The 17,449-nt window shown below is 38.0% G+C and overlaps 1 protein-coding gene across 10 annotated transcripts in view; it reads right to left on the bottom strand.

The window, feature by feature from the left end:
- Positions 1-17,449, bottom strand: part of OSBPL6 (oxysterol binding protein like 6) — a 209,423-nt gene that overhangs the window by 101,597 nt on the left and 90,377 nt on the right. For all 10 annotated transcript variants that reach the window (XM_050750532.1, XM_050750531.1, XM_050750539.1 and 7 more), the window contains exon 2: positions 15,615-15,809. The gene's annotated coding sequence lies outside the window, so the exon portion shown is untranslated. The remainder of the gene's footprint in view (positions 1-15,614; positions 15,810-17,449) is intronic.

Genomic DNA, 17,449 nt, shown 5'->3' on the forward strand with positions numbered 1-17,449 from the left:
GAATAAGACAAACGCTCATCCCTGATGTGAGCAACCATCAAACCTGATGGGTGGGAAAAGGGAAAAGAAAGAATGCAAAAGGAATCATATCTTTTACTTTCTTTAGCTCTACATCTGAATTTTGTATTTGAAGTAAGTTTTACAGCAAACTAAATATTGTAAAACATTTATTACTCTCACATTGACACAATTTAATGTAATCGTTACCAAAATCATAACAGGATTTTTAATGACTTGGCAATATTATTTTAAAGTTCATCTGGGCTACTCTGGATGCACTGCCTATGAGTTAACTTTGCTCCACACGGAGCGAAAGAAAGAAAAGAAAGAAAGAAAACAAAGAAAGGAAGGAAGGAAAGAAAGAAAAAAGGTAAGTTCATCTGGAAGAGTAAACGTGTGAGAATTGCAAAAAATATTTTAAAAAATAATGAAAGATACTTTACCCTATCACACACTAAAGCTATTTAACAGCTTCCCTGATTAATAGTAGTAGTACAGGGCCAGGAAAAGCAGATGGAACAGACAAGAATTCTAGAAACTAGTCTATGCAATGACAAAAGGGTCTTAAAAATATCAGTAAGAATATTATTCAGTGCAAAAAAGATACGAGCTATCAAGGCCATGAAAAGACACGGAAAAACCTCAAATGCATATTAAGTGATCATTTCACCAGTACTAATTTTCCAAGACTTGTCAGTCACTTTTTGATTCATCACTTGGTTTCTGGCCTTTGCCATCATGTTTTGAAAGAAAGATTAGATAATGTCATAGCTCATATTCTAACAGAAAAATAATACTGGGAAATATGGTTCTGATGACTGCTAACAGATACCAATTGTCAGCACAGTGCAAAGACTTTTTGGCAACAATAAGACATAACAAAATATTTTGCCCTACTTTGTGACCTTAAATGATGACTCATAAATCCCCAGGTGTGTACAAATTCTTACTAAGGCACTATATGATTTCAACAGTACATGTCCTGTTCTCTGGAGGAATTTGCTGTCAAAACAACCATTTCTGTACCGAGTCGAGGCATTCTGAGGAGTTGGCTAAAGCAGACAAAATGACTTGGGTTAAAAATGTCCTTGAACCGGCCGGGCGCGGTGGCTCAAGCCTGTAATCCCAGCACTTTGGGAGGCCGAGACGGGCGGATCACGAGGTCGGGAGATCGAGACCATCCTGGCTAACACGGTGAAACCCCGTCTCTACTAAAAAAATACAAAAAACTAGCCGGGCGAGGTGGTGGGCGCCTGTAGTCCCAGCTACTCGGGAGGCTGAGGCAGGAGAATGGCGTGAACCCGGGAGGCGGAGCTTGCAGTGAGCTGAGATCTGGCCACTGCACTCCAGCCTGGGCGACAGAGCGAGACTCCATCTCAAAAAAAAAAAAAAAAAAAAAAAAAAATGTCCTTGAACCAACCCTTGTGTGTTGCTGGTGGGAACAGAAAATGATGTAGGTGCGGTGGAGAACAGTATGGCAAAAAAAACTAAAAATAGGCCGGGCACAGTGGCTCACACCTGTAATCCCAGCACTTTGGGAGGCAGAGGTGGGTGGATCACCTGAGGTCTCTAATAAAAATACAAAACATTAGCTGAATGTTGTGGTACTCGCCTGTAATCCCAGCTACTCAGGAGGGTGAAGCAGGAGAATTGCTTGAACCTGGGAGGTGAAGGTTGCAGTGAGCTGAGCTTGTGCCACTGTACTCCAGCCTGGGCAACAGGAGCAAAACTCCATCTCAAACAAATAAAAAACTAAAAATAAACTGCCATATGATCCAGCAATTCCACTTTCAGGTATATGCACTGAAAGAGCTAAAATCATAGGCTAAGATACTGTACAACCATGTCCATAGCAGCATGTAGCCAAAATGCAGAAGCAACCCAGTCCATCAATGAAAGAATGAATACATTAAAAAAGGGTTACATCCATACAATGGAATATGATTCAGCCTTAAAAAGGAAGGAAATTCTGACACATGTAATGACATAGATGGACCCTGAAGGCATCATTTTAAAGGGAAATAAGTTAGGCACAAAGGAACAAAACACAAATACTGTATGATTTCACTTATATGAGACATGAGGTACGCAGAATAGTCAAATGTATAAAGACAGAAGGTAGAATGGTGGTTATCAGCATCTGTGAGGAGGGGGAAATGGGAAGAGTTTGTATTTAGTGGTTACAGAGTTTCACTTTGAAAGACAGAAAGGTTCTGGAAATGCATGGTGGTGACGGATACCAAACAATGTGAATGCACTTAATGACACAGAAGTGGACACTTCAAAGCGGTTAAAATGATAAATTTTATGCTCTCTCTCTCTCTATATATATATATGTATTTTTTACTACAATAAAAAGTTCCTGAATCACCAGCTATTATGACTTCTACAATATGCAGACATTAATTTTATATTATTTTGTGGTCAAGTTTCAGCTTCTTTATGAAGTCTTTCCTAACCTATTAGACAGAATTATCACTCCAATCTGTATTACTTCTATACATACACATACATATATTTTTTAACATACCCTGCACTGCATTTATTTGACTTGATTCTGTAAGATCCATGAGGGCTGGGAGTATGTCACTTTTCTCATTATAGTCCAATGTCATGAGCCACAAAAGTCATTCAGGTTGTTTACTGGGCTCATCACTTTAGTTAAGATTTAAATCTTCCATTATATCCATTAAATAACATTGATTGTGCCTGCAGACTGTAGAGATCCACCCTCATATTAGTTCTTTTTCTTTTCTTTTTTTTGAGATGGCTGTCTCACTATGTTGCCCAAGCTGCTCTTGAACTCCTGGACTCAAGCAGTCCTCTCACTTCGGCCTCCCAAAGTGCTGGGATTAGAGGCGTGAGCCACTGTACCCAGCCTAGTGCTTTAATTTTACTGTATTTGCTTAAAGATAACCCAAAATAACCCACATGATTTGTAGACTGGAGTTTCCTAGCTGTTCAATAGTGAGCTGGAGAGAGAGACTGTACAAGGTTCAACATTCCCAAGATAAAATCTCTCAGTTGTTCTTAAAAAAAGGCCTGCCAGACTGCTAACGGTACTATAGGGGCCTGAGGGACATTAGGAATAGGAAATAGATGCAGTAGCATTAATTCTTTCATAACACCACTGATGGGTTAGCCTGGCCACACAGAATTATGGCACCTGGCACCTGATTTACTAGATACCATCTACTAATTACAACATCTCGTGGTCAGGAATCTTAAGCAGAATTTGGAAAAACTGTCATCCTCCAGAATAGCAGTGTTTATGCAGGTCATTACCCACATATCGGGATGTCCAAAATTCTACTTGTGTTGGGCATTCAAGCATGAGTGTTGGTTTCAATTACTGCTCATTCATTGTTACATGAGGTAAGGAACAGCTGACATAACTGAGAATCCACTGCCAGGTCCCAGGTTCTGCAGCCTTGTAAACTCATTTAATTGGAGTGTGGTAACCTTGGCACGTATCTACTGGTGAGCTGGAGCTGGCGTGCACTAGCTCAGGAGCTCTGTGCATCTCCCCCCAGTTCAGGGCTTCAAAGACGTTCCCCTGAGACCTTGAAATAGACCGTGGTGGGAGTATCTATGCCATGCAAATGCTTCAAATCTGGGCTTTTTGTTTTGTTTTGTTTTTAAGAGTTGATTGTTAAACATTTGCCAGTACACCACCGTGTGTGGTGGTTTTCATTGTAGTGGTTTCTCTTGTAGTGGTTTTCATTTTTATTTTTACACTAAAATATCCCATGGATTGCCTGAGTTTGAAGCCAATCCCAACTCTGCCACTTCCTAGTTATGAAACCTCAGGCAATTTACTGAAGTCTCTCTTTGCTTCAGTTTCCTCATCTATAAAACAGGGATAGTAATAACTCTTCTTCACAAACCCCAAGCTTGGAAAATGTCAGAGCTAATCATCTACTACATAGGTTCTCAAGGGTAGCATTGGGATCAACATATCACTTGGGAACTTCCTGGAAATCCAAATTCTTGAGTTCATCTATGCTTGTGAATCAAAACCTCTGAGGGTGGTGCCCAGCAATCTGTGCTTTAATAAGCCTGCCAGCAGGCAGCAGGTATGCCGAGTTGCCAGTTGGGCCCCATTCTTCACTGGCCTAACACCAACAAAACTAGGGAATAGTAACACAGTATCAGACACAGAATCACCGCCAAGTCACAGACCTAAAGCCTCGAAAATAAAGGAATTGCTAAGATTTTTCCTCTGAAATTAAAAACGTTTTGGAACAAGAATTTTAGGGATAATTAAAGCACGTAGCATTAAACCTTTATATATTCCTAAATGGTTTTTATACTGCAAATTAGTTTCAACAACTTTAGATAGCTTACAAAAAATGACTTTCTTATAAACACAGTACCTCCATTAATTTTTTATTATAAAAATTTTAAATAATTTTATTATAATTGTGTTTTATTATAATTTTTATTATAAACACAGTGCCTTCCAATAAAGAAAATAAATCAAAAAGCTTTATCATGAGCCCACAGGACTTCTGTTGTCCACTAACCCTTGCAATTGCAAAGTGTCTCAGATTCTAGATTCAGTAACCCAAAGAGATAACTCAGTCACTGCCTTTGACTAGATGGGGGATGGAGGGTAGGTGGTGCTCTGCAAAGGTTTTATGCAAAGGATCAGACAGAAAATATTTCAGGCGTTGTGAACCATACAATCTCTGCTATGGCTACTCAAATTGCCACTGTAGTGGAGAAGAAGCCTTAGACAATATGCAAATGAATAAACATGATTACGTTCCAATAAAACTTTATTTATAATAACAGGCTGCATATTTGGCTTGTGGGCTATAGTGCTGAACCTTGGAGTAACCGCTAGACTATGAAACATCAAGATGCATTCTTGGAACCAGATGTTGGCAAGTACCTTCAAAGACTGTAGATTACTAAACAGTTTCCCATGGCAGACAGGTCTGTTAATCCGCACTACAGTTGGTAAACAATTTACACAGGACATTCTGAATTTAATTGCTTCTTGCCAACTCCAGATTTCCCTATCTCCCCTAACATGAGAAAGAAGATACTTTATGCTTGCAAATGTAAAAACTGAAAAATATTAATAAGATAAAATAGAAACTTGTTTTCATCAAAGTTTTATTTATAATGTTAGTTCTATTAAAAACCCCTTGAGAAAAAGAATTGCTAAGTTCCACCTAAAGGATATAACCCTAAGTAGACCAAGAGTATTTTAGGAAAATGCATGAACTAAAAAGAAAAAGAGACCTTGAAAATTGCTAAGATACGAGTAGACTTTAAGTGTTCTCACTACAAAAAAACAAACAAAAAAAAAGCTAAGGATGAGGTAATGCACATGTTAATTAGCTCAATTCAGCCATGCCCTCAAGTCTATATTTTTCAAAACATGTTGTTCATGATCAAAATATACAATTTTAATTTGTTAATTTTTAAAAATCCAGAAATGTTCAAAAAAAAAAAAAAGTTGTTGTGTGGTCGAAACTGATTTGACTAGAGAAACAGAATTTGATAACACAGATGGTCTCTGAATTACAATAGCTTGACTTAAAATTTTCCAACTTTATGAAAGGTTAATCTCATCATAAACTGAGGAACAGCTATACTAAAATCTCTTTTCCTAAAGCTAATGTTATCCCTTAATTGTCATCCTACATTCCAGAAGACATTAAATGCAACAACCTGTTCTTAGCATTCAAATTTAGCTCATGAAAATCTTAATTTGATAGCTTAATTGTACCTTTCAAAAAACGTTTTTCAATCAATATTGGATAGTTTTAAGACATCTGGTATCATGTATTATTTGGTAATGATGATGACTGTCTCTCTCTCTTTCTGCCTTTGAAACCAAATCTGGAGAATTATTTCTATTCAAAACATTTTTTAGATTCTAAAAATATCTAGCTATTTGGGTTTTACCTCCTTTTTCAATTAGGTTCAAAATTGGTATAACCCATGATTATATGGAACAACGCAGTGCATTTATTCTAGGTATAAGACATCTAGTGGGAAAGTAGAATAAAATAATTGAAAGAGAAACTGAATCAGAAAATCCAGGACACGCAGTCAATGTGCACATGGTGACTGCTGATAATTCTTTGTTTTTCTGAATACTTCATTATTATTTGAATAAAGTACTCAAAGGGATTTTTTTTTTTTAAAGACTAAGAACTCACTGTCAAGTCTTAGATCCTAAAGATTTTCTCCTATTTTTTTCTAAAAGTTTTATAATTTTACTTTTTATGTTTAAATCTGTGATCTATTTTGAGTTAATTTTATATAAGGTATAAAATTTAGAGGTTCGCTGTTTTGTATACAGATGTCCAATTGCTCGAGCACTATTTGTTGAAAAGGCTATCCTCCTTTCATTAAATAGCTTTTGTGCCTTTGTCAAAAATTAGTTGGCAGAGGCTGGGAGGGGTAGTGGAGGGTTGAGGGAGGTGAGGATGATTAATGGGTACAAAAAATAGTTAGAATGAATGAATAGGACCTAGTATTTAATTGCATAACAGGATGACTATGGGCAATAATAATTTAATTGTACATTTAAAAATAACTAAAAGAGCATAATTGGATTGTAACACAAAGGATAAATGATTGAGGGATACATACCACATCTTGCATGATGTGATTATTACACATTGCATGCCTAGATCAAAACATCTCATGTGTCCCATAAATATATACACCTACTACATACCCACAAAAATTAAACATAAAAAAATTTTTGAAAATTAGTTGGGCACAAAGAAAAGCAAAAAGGTAAACGAACTCTATCTGTAGCTTGTATTGGATTGCTGAAGTTTAAGAAATTAAAACGAAGCATTGTAGCTTATTTTGTTTTATTTTTCCCCATCCCCTGCCTAAAATGAAGTATTTTTAAAAGGCAGAATATGTCTAGTTCAAAAATGAGCAATGGGACAAAAGTCCAAAATGGAAGAGAATTCAGGTCACGGGTTCTCTTACCCACCACTCTCCCCAAAACCCCTTTCTGTGGAAGTGTGGCTTCTTCATCTTTGTAAATCTAAGCAACACTGTACTTGATTCAGTACGCATTTTGGCATTTCTTCACCAGTATCTTTCTTTTAAATGTTTTATTTTGGAATAATTTTAGATTTGCAGGAAAGATACAAAAATACTATGGGAAGTTCCCATACACCCTTTACCCAAGACTTCCTCCAGTTTTCACCAGTTTCTCAGAAGCTGACAAAACAAGACATTTTCATCTGAAACTTTAACTACTTATAGTGCCAGTTGAAAAAAAAAAATAGACATTTGGAAATAAATTCAAATGCCAAAACTGCAGTTATTGTTTAAATAAACTCTACAGTACTTTCAAATTTAGTATTCTAAACATGAAAAAGTCAGCAAATCATCCTGCAGTTCTCAGATCAAGTGTTACCTCAGAATAGGCACACACACCTTGTCACTTCCTAGAACAATACTCTTTTCATTTCCTTCATAGCTCTTATCTCACTCAGTATTTATATTATCTGTGTACTGGCTTACTGTCTATCTCCGGAGGCCTCTTGTTTCCTGCTCTGCGTTATAACCCATAACAGTGCCTGGAGGATTGACACTCAATAGACTTTGCTGGATGAATGAATGGATGGATGGATGGATGGATGAAAGCCTATCTGAATGACCAAACACTTGAGACATAGCGGGGATGATGTAAGACACATGATAAAAGACATCCATTTAGATGACTCTTAGTTCTAAAGTGTTAACCCTTTAAATAACTAGTACCAGCCATACACAGTTGAAGTTTTAGGGAGCATGTGTGTTTTTCCTTCATCTTCGTAGTCATTTCTTACAAGAGCAAAGTTTAGAATTGTTGTTTGGAAAGACAAGCCTTTCAAAGGAGATTTGTGTTGTTGGTTCACTGCAACAGTAGTTCCTGGCATTAATCATTTGATATGCAAAGTGAATAAAGTAAAATTTTAAATTACCATCAAAGTTAGACTTATTAAAATATTAATCATTCTTCTGTATGTAAGACATATTTGAAAAATAATTCACAAATGTTGGATTTCAATTTTATGGTCGTTTGGGAACAAGATATTTTGAGAAGACGGGTTAAAAGTTTACTGGAAGGTCTTGTACCAATCATTGAGTTTCGGGAAAAAAAAAAATTTGCTGGAGGGTGGGGGATGGGAGGAAGAGGGAGAGGATCAGGAAAAATAACTAAGGGGTGCTAGGCTTAACCTGGGTGATGAAATAATCTGTACAACAAACCCTCATGACATGTGTTTACCTATATAAAAAACCTGTATATGTATCCCTGAACTTAAAATAAAAGTCAAAAATGAAAGTTTAAAAGACAAAAGGGGGAATGGTCTAGATCTCTATCTTCCCTTCCATTGCCTACCTCTGCCATTCAGGTTCAAGGAATTAACTGGTTGTAGGGAAAAAACAGCAAGGAAGGAAGGATGGAAGGATGGATGGATGGATGGATGGATGGATGGATAGATGGGCAGGCAGGAAGGAAAACAGGGAAGGAGGAAAGGAAAAAGGGAGGAAGGAAGCAAAGAAGGGAAAGAGGGAGGGAGGGAGAGAGAAAGGGAGGAAGGAAGGAGGGAAGGAAGGAAGGAAGGAAGGAAGGAAGGAAGGAAGGAAGGAAGGAAGGAAGGAAGGAAGGAAGGAAGGAAGGAAGGACTTTAAGGAAGGAAGGAAGACACTACCTGTTCCTATATTTTCTATGAACACTAACATTCTCCCAGGGTCAAATATAACAAAGTGTGTCCAGAAAACAAAGCACTTGGTCACTTGACAAACCAAAGAAAAGAAAACCATTCCAAAACAAGCACCATAAGTATCCATTTATCAAATAAAAGGAAGCAATAAAAAGAAGCAGCAATAAAATAAAAACACTGGAACACCTTCAGTCTCTCTGCTTTATTTAGAGTGTTCATCTTTCCTTTGTTTCTGGACCTGCATGATGATGAAGTGGACACTGACAAAGGCATTCAATAAGGTACACACTGATCTATCATCCAAAGAGTACAATAATCCCACTGTCACTCCTGGAACACCTGCATATGATGCAGTGAGTTGCAAATAACTCAGATAATCTGGCGAACTAAAGATTTAACAGACTGAATATCGCTGCCAAGAAACATATCAACATTAATACTAAAAATGGAGTTGGGAAGAAAAATTCTTCTTCTGTCTTCATACAGAAATTTTGAATGACTAAAAATAATAGTGATAATAAAAGGTTAAAAAAAGAAAACCCTCATAGTTAACTCTTTATTCTGTAAGGTCATCTCTGTATAAAAATATAACAATAATTAGTAGTTGTCATGCTGAAATTATTAATTTGAAACTATTTTGTGTGCTCAAAGGATAAAATACATTTATAATGCTGTTTGAACCAATGGTTTCAATGTAAAAGAAAAAAGATACAAATATAAAATTTAAAAATTAAGACTCCATAAAGTTAACTCAGGAAAATCAGCATGAACTCATCATTTTTTTTTTCTTTTTGGACATATGTATTTCTTACCTTGTTTTCTGAAAAGGCATGGAAACACTGACAACCCATGGGAACGAGCGCCCCTAGTGCCTGACTATAGTTTCTAAATTCTGTTTCCTATTAAAAAGAACCAGGCTGCTTGGAATGGCTGATTCTTAGACTGGGGTATGGAATGCACAAGAAGAATTTGAGGCAACCTGTTGTATCAAAAAGTAGAGTTAAAGAAATTAATAGCACAGGGATGCTTTGGGGATGTTCTGCATCTTGGTCTGGGTGCTGATCATATAGGTGTGTCCAGTATGTGCAAATTCACTGTGATTCATATATGATAGGTTCTCTTTTCTATACATACACACAGGAGCCAGGTTGAAAAGGCTCACAATGAATAAAGAAGGTTTTGTTTGAGCATCAAAATGAAAAACAAAACAAAACAATAAACCACTATAATTAAGTGTGTGAAACATAACAAATATTTTTTAATCCATCAATTTACAATGATTCTCAAGAAAAAAGGGAAGTTTATCACTAAAAAGCATAAATATCACCTTTTGAAGAAACTATAGCACCAACTCTGATATTGTCAATTACTAGGGAAATATTAAGCACTCACCCTGCCCTTCCTATATGAACTGTATTTCAGGGCCACCAAATACTAGTTGATGATGGAAGTTCTTTATAAAAGAATGACAGCTAACAAATGTAGAAGGCATAATAGGATGGGGGGTGGTGGTGGGTGGTCGCCATTTTTATAACCCCTAATGACATAATATATTCAGGCAATAATTACTGGCTGACAAAATCATGAAGTAAAAAAAAAATGGATGGGGGAACTTTACAATGGAGGGATCAGGATGTTCTTCTCCGAAACACGGTCCGATGACAGCATCACTAATAGTGGGGTAACCAGACCACAAGTGCCTCCTGAGGTGACACTACATAAAGTATACAGCAAAAGGAAGCAGAATTCTTGCCAGAGTAGTTAAATCTGAATCCAATCAAGCCTCTTGATCTAACTTCCAAGTTCTGGTAAATTTGAGTAATAGAGAAAAAAGTTAAGTAACAACAATCAGCCAAACTCAGTATGTGGAAAGTTCTATTCCCAAAGTAGCTTAATTTCAACAAGTGAATGACTTGAGAAAAGAAAGGGAATATTCTAGATAACAGTTTTATGAGACTCAATAGCCAAGTGAAGTGTATGCACTTCTTCAGATCTGGTTCAAACAAACCACCTATTAAAAGAGAATTTTGAGACAATCAGGGAAATTTGAATACGGAATGAGTAGTAGATGATACCGAAGAAGTATCATTCATATTGTTAGGTGTGACATGGCAATATGGTTCTGTAGGAAAATGTGCATGTTAAAATATGCCTACTGGAGAATGCAGGGGTGGATATGACACGATGTCTACTTCTAATGACTTCTGATAAATAGAGAAGGAGATAGATGAATCTCAGTGTGTGCATATGGTTGTTCATTGTGCTATTCTTATATGAAAGTGTAAGTTTGAATTTTTTTCAAATGAAATGTATTTTTAAAATATAGAAAACAAAAACTGGCCGGGTGCAGTGGCTCATGCCTATAATCCCAGCACTCTGGGAGGCCGAGGTGGGCGGATCATGAAGTCACGAGTTTGAGACCTGCCTGGCCAATATGGTGAGACCCTGTCTCCTCTAAAAACACAAAAATTAGCTGGGTATGGTGGCATGCATCTGTAGTCCCAGCTACTCGGGAAGGCTGAGGCAGGAGAATCACTTGAACCCGGGAGGGAGAGGTTGCAGTGAGTCAATATCGTACCACTGTACTCCAGCCTGGGTGACAGAGTAAGACTCCATCTCAAAAAAAAAAAAAAAAAAAAGAAAAAAGGCCAGGCGCAGTGGCTCACACCTGTAATCCCAGCACTTTGGGAGGTCGAGGCGGGTGGATCAGAAGGTCAGGAGTTTGAGACCAGCCTGGCCAATATGGTGAAACCCCGTCTCTACTAAAAATACAAAAAATTTAGCCAGGCGTGGTGCCACATGCCTGTAATCCCAGCTACATAGGAGGCTGAGGCAGGAGAACTGCTTGAATCTGGGAGGCGGAGGTTGCAGTGAGCCAAGATCGCACCACTGCACTCCAGCCTGGGTGACAGAGTGAGACGCCATCTCAAAAAAAAAAAAAAAAAAAGAAAGAAAGAAAGAAAAAGCAAAAACAAAAATCAAGAGAAGAAAAAAGTCTTAATAAAAAAAAAATGTCCCTGGCAAGAAGCGGTGGCTCACTCCTGTAATCCCAGCACTTCAGGAGGCTGAGGCAGGTGGATCACTTGAGGTCAGGAGTTCAAGACTAGCCTGGCCAACATTGTGAAACCCCATGTCTACTAAAAATATAAAAAATTAGCTGGGCGTGGTGGAGGGCACCTGTAATCCCAGCTACTTGGGAGGCCGAGGCAGGAGAATCACAGGAACTCAGGAGGCAGAGGTTGCAGTGAGCTGAGATTGCGCCATTGCATTCCAGCCTAGACAACAAGAGCAAAACTCTGTATCAAAAAATTAAAAAAATTCAAAAAAAAAAAATCTCCCTTTTCCCTACTATTTATATATGAAAACCTTGATATGAACAGTATACTCCTTTTTCCCCCCCAGTTAGTTACTTACACAGTTATACTTTTACTGGATATGTATTCAAGGTACAATTTATTTTTCAGAACTGGTCTAAATCTTTAAGGTGTTTGGGTGACTCATTTTTCTAAAACCTCACCAACCAGATTGAGAAGGACAAACACACAGGCGAGAGCCGGCCTGGGGCACAGCCCTTCTCTCCAGACAAAGAATCTTCTCTTGTCCCTCCTTTGTTCCCATTCTTTTCAACAGGCAGGAAAGAAGTTCTGGGGTCTCACTCCTTTTCCCTGGAGACAGGAGGTGGCTACTGGCCTGCTACCTCCCCTGGGTCCCTCAGCTCTTCAGATTAGGCACTCCTTAAGCAGAAGAGACTCCCTTCAACCTGAGGGAAAGTCCAGGACAGGAAGAAACAGGGGAGGTGAAATGGTGTGTGCACTGCCAATTCCTGCTTGCTATTCTCTCCATTTCCACTACTCCAGGGGGAATTCTCATGATCCACAAATGATAAAAGGGAGCCAATGGCAGCTTCCTCACCATGTCAGGGTTGAATACTCTTTCTCCTCTTCCAGTTTTTACTTAACCATGTTATTTTTGCTCACTTGTTAGTTTTACTTTTTTTCTTTTCTTTTCTTTCTTTCTTTTTTTTTTTTTTTTTTTAACACATTTCAACCTGTTTTATATGTCAACAATGGCTCTTAAGCCCTCCCTACATTTTTTTCCCCCATTTTTTCAGTCTTGGTTGTCACTTCCTCAGGGAGTTAAAGGAAATGGAATGTGGAGCTGATAACAGGAACTCCAAGAAAATGAGATAAGGGGGGTTTCTGAAAGCATTTCTGAGTGTATATGCACACACACTCTTTAATTCCTGTGACTAAAAGCAAACAAATTTCTTTCTTTTCTTTCTTTCTTTTTTTTTTTTTTGTCGGGGGGAAGTGGGGGAGATAGGCTCTGTGAATCTAGCAAACAAAATTCATGTAGAAAATGAGATATCAATTCCCTGAATTTCCCCTTCAAAAAGAGTTTAGTTTCCTTCTCCTATAGTCAAGTCACAACTCAGCAAATGTGTGGAAACAAATTTCCAGGTACTTTATTTCCATGAACTTAAACTTGATAGTCAAAGGGACTCATGCACAATTTCACGCCTGCATGTGGTCAAGTATTGAGAGATCCTAGGCAATGCTGATCTAAGAGAATCCATGAGACGGAGCAAAGTAATGCAGGCAGAAGGACACTAAGATACTCAAAATAAAAATCCCATCCATTGGTCTTCTTTCCGGTGTGCCTCAACATTTAAAAATGGATACCAATCAAGAAGAGATTTACAATATGTCTGATGTATCTAGGGGGAAAAAAATGGACACCCTGTGGTCTAAAATCTGCTTAAGTAACAGGGATTACCAGTTGAACTCTAAATGCATTATGGGAAAATATCTGTAAATCTTATGTTTTAGTAAAATAATTGGTTTAAAAAAAAGAAGAAGAAGAAGAACCATTGTTCTGGGAGTATATCAGTTTCCCCACACTGAGTTTAGCTAATGCAGGCACAGAAATGCTATGCCCATAAGGACCCTACGATTTGAAATGCTTCCATGGTTAAAGTATTTTATTACCATATAAACATTTGGTTCAATATCTAATTGACAGAAACATGATTGAATGAATTTCATTTAGCAACAATATATAGCAATCAAAGATGAGGAAAGACAAGTTTGTGATTAACTACAACTCACTGTGATGGAGGTATGTCTAATTCTGATGGCAAGATTTCTCAATGCTAAAAGTTCTGTACATATGGAGGGCACAGCATTACTGCTCTCTGAGTCGCCCTGGTGTCCAGAATGAGTGAGGGGCTAGAAAATGGACTCTAAAGCCCTACAGGGATCATTAAAAAAGAAGTCTATTTCGTGAATCAGTTTACCTCCCTGGAACCAAAACAGTCAGATCAGGCAACTGAACTCTTAGGTTGTGAAATATCAGACTCTGAGATGACATCCTCAACATCTGGAAAAAATGATGCAGAGCACATCACTATGAAAATCAGATCTCCTAACTAATCCCACGGCCTGAAACATCTTACCTTTGAAAAGTCTTCTTACTTCATAGGTAAGCCTGGCTGGCAAGTGTCAGCTTCTCCAAGCTCATATATATTATATAAAATAATAAATGCTGAAATAATGGCAGAGGATAAATACTAATGGAATGTTATGTTAAAGTACATAGAAGTGACTTCATATACAGAGAGCAGAAGAAATTGACGCTTAAAGCAGGACTCTTCAACTCAAAAGCCTACATGTCCCAGGCAGCTGCCATAATCTGTAAGATTGATTTAGTTAAATATTTAGGGAATGCAAAATACTAGCAAAGTGCAGTCACTGGGATAGTAACAAGACCAGATTTTTAATCTTCCAAGGGAAACCAGATATCTGATCTATCTGATTTTTATGTGAAGTTTCCAGATTTTCAAATGTTGGCAATTAATTTTCTTACAAAAAGAAAATTTTTACAGGTTAAAAAATTTTAGTAAAAAATTTGACCTGTGGCCGGCCTACTACTTTGCAAGCTCTAATGTAAAATGCACTTTTAAACAATACAGTAATAAACAGGAAGCTTCTCATGTAACAATGATTACACTAAATTACCGAGCCTTGGTTTCTGCTCTACTAAGAGGGACCAGTCCATGCTAGGAAAGGGCGGGAGTAGCATCAGGATACAAAAGAAACTGTCCCCAAATCATATATGTCTGAATTATCATCACCACTACCACCACCACCCCTGTGCCCATGGCAAAGAAGGTTTGAGCAGAGGATTTGCAGCTTGTAAAAAGCTCCCAAAGACGATTAATGCCACAAACTTCTACCCTGGGGATGACTGACTTTGAAGAAGTAGAAAGCTTCAGATAACTGGGAAGTGTGCAGCTAAGTGGTGAAGACCACAAACTCAGTAGGCCTAAAATATCAAATAGTATATATCAAGGGGCTCTTATATTGCAGTTAAAATAATAACTGCAAATATGAAAGATGACAAGGAGACCACAGAAAGTATTGCTAGTACCACATTAGCCATTTCAGTCTCATGGGCAAAAAAAAAAGTTGACTGTCTCGTTGTTTATTGTGGAAGATTATAAAAGCTGGATGCATTTTAAGAATGTGTACCTGTAGTCAAATGTGGGTTTGTGGATATGTGTATAAAGAAAGCAAGGATAACATTTTGTCTATTTTAAGGTTTAGGTCTGCATGTTCATTGCTCAAGAAAGGAAAAGCAGTATCATATTTCCACATGATGCCAGACTACATACAGAAAACAGAAAATGGTTACCAAATATTTTCACATTTTTCTCCTTCCTATCCTTAAAAAAAAAAAACCCAGAACTTTTTATTATGAGGATTATGACATATTATTTTAAGATCTGACATACAAATAAAAGATATAAATAAACACCTTCCTGTGACTGTGGTGTCTCACTAATCTTTTGCTATTATTAAACACTGCCTAACCTAACCCTGCTTTTGGTTTTAAGCTTGTGTTCTTCTAACTCACCTTGCACCTTGGAGTCAAAGTCTTCCGAGTCAGCTTTATCATCAAAGCTGTTTCACAGTGGTTTATCCTCAGATGCCTGCAGCTTTTCTCCTTGGGACACGATGTGTCTTTGACCTTGCTGAGGCTCTCTGGGTAAATTACAGGGGTGGCTCCTTAATATCCTTTTGTTGCTGTTTTCCCAGCAAGTGGCAGAACCTGAAAAAGAGAGATTACAGTCATATAGCACATCTTTACGGAACTTTGGTGAGCCTCTCACTGGGACTGCCTATGGACAATCAGAAAATTCTTCCTAATTTATCTTTCGAAGAGGAAGTTCATATGGGTACGTGCCTCGGCTTTTTATCTCCTTTGTTCAGTTTTATGTAACCTCAAAGACGTAACCACTGACCTTCTCAGTAATCAGTAACATTCATAATTTACATCTTACCCAGAGCTTGGAGTATGAAAACTCTCAAGTGATATAGCAAATATTTCCTAAAAGGGGACAAAATATATTTTCCAGAACCACATTTAGCTCTCCAATTAAATATAAACCTCAACAGGGTTTTTTGTTTGTTTGTTTTTTGTTTTGTTTTGTTTTGAGACAGAGTCTCGCTGAGACGCCCAGGCTGGAGTACAATGGCGTGATCTCGGCTCACTGCAACCTCCGTCTCCTGGGTTCAAGTGATTTTCCTGCCTCAGCCTCCTGAATAGCTGGGATTACAGGCACACACCATCATGCCCAGCTAATTTTTGTATTTTTAGTAGAGATGGAGTTTCACCATGTTGGCCAGGCTGGTCTCGAACTCTTGACCTTGGACGATCTGCCTGCCTCAGCCTCCCAAAGTGCTGGGATTACAGGCTGAGCCACCACGCCCGACCCAATAGAGTTTTTAAAAATAGTAAGTATGAAGTGGTGTGCCTGGACAAAAACCCATGAACAGTCTCTAATTTGCTATAGAAGAGGAGAACTGTAGCCAAACTCCTAGAACAATCCTCTAGCAAGAAGAACGGACTCTATACATACTATAAAAGAATATAGTTTTTAACTTGACATAATTTCTCACAAAGCAAAGAAAGAGTATGCTATGGTCTGGATATAGTTTGTTTGGCCCCACCAAGTCTCATGTTGAAATGTGATCCCCAATGGTGAAGGTGAGGCCTGGTGGGAGGTGTCTGTGTCGCAGGAGCAGATCCCGCATGAATAGCTTGGTGCTACTCTGAGGGGTGAGTTCTCACTCTTACATCCCAGAAGAACTGGTTGTTGAAAAAGAACCTGGGACCTCCTCTTTTCTCTCTCTCTCTTGCTTCCTCTGTCACCATGTGATCTCTGCATAACAGCTCCCCTTCATCTTCTGCCATGAATGGAAGCAGCCTGAGGCCCTCACCAGAAGCCGATGCTAGCACTGTGCTTCTTGTACAGCCTGCAGAACCATGAGCCAAATAAACCTCTTTTCTTTATAAATTACCCACCCTCAGGTATTCCTTTATGACAACACAAATGGACTAAAACACAATATTTTTACAAGAGAATAAATAAATTCATCATAAGAGAAAAATCTGACGAGTAATCCAAAGTAGAAGTTACTCTCTGATCCTGAAACATGACAGATATTTCTTCCTTCCAGCCATAAACCTCTCCAGCAGGCTCCTTTATTCACAAGCCAGCTTTAAAAATCACTCCGCAGGTTTGACTTCTTTTTCAAGCCTATTCTTTCACTCTGTTTTAGTTTTCCCTTTTTTTTTTTTTTTTTTTAACTTATTGAGAAGGGGAAAAATGCACACACAAGCACATGTATACATACACACATATTCTAAGACTACAACTTATTGAAACTGCAAAAGATTTATGTTCT

The sequence above is a fragment of the Macaca thibetana genome, chromosome 12 (genome assembly GCF_024542745.1).
Source record: "Macaca thibetana thibetana isolate TM-01 chromosome 12, ASM2454274v1, whole genome shotgun sequence".
Classification (NCBI taxonomy): domain Eukaryota; kingdom Metazoa; phylum Chordata; class Mammalia; order Primates; family Cercopithecidae; genus Macaca; species Macaca thibetana.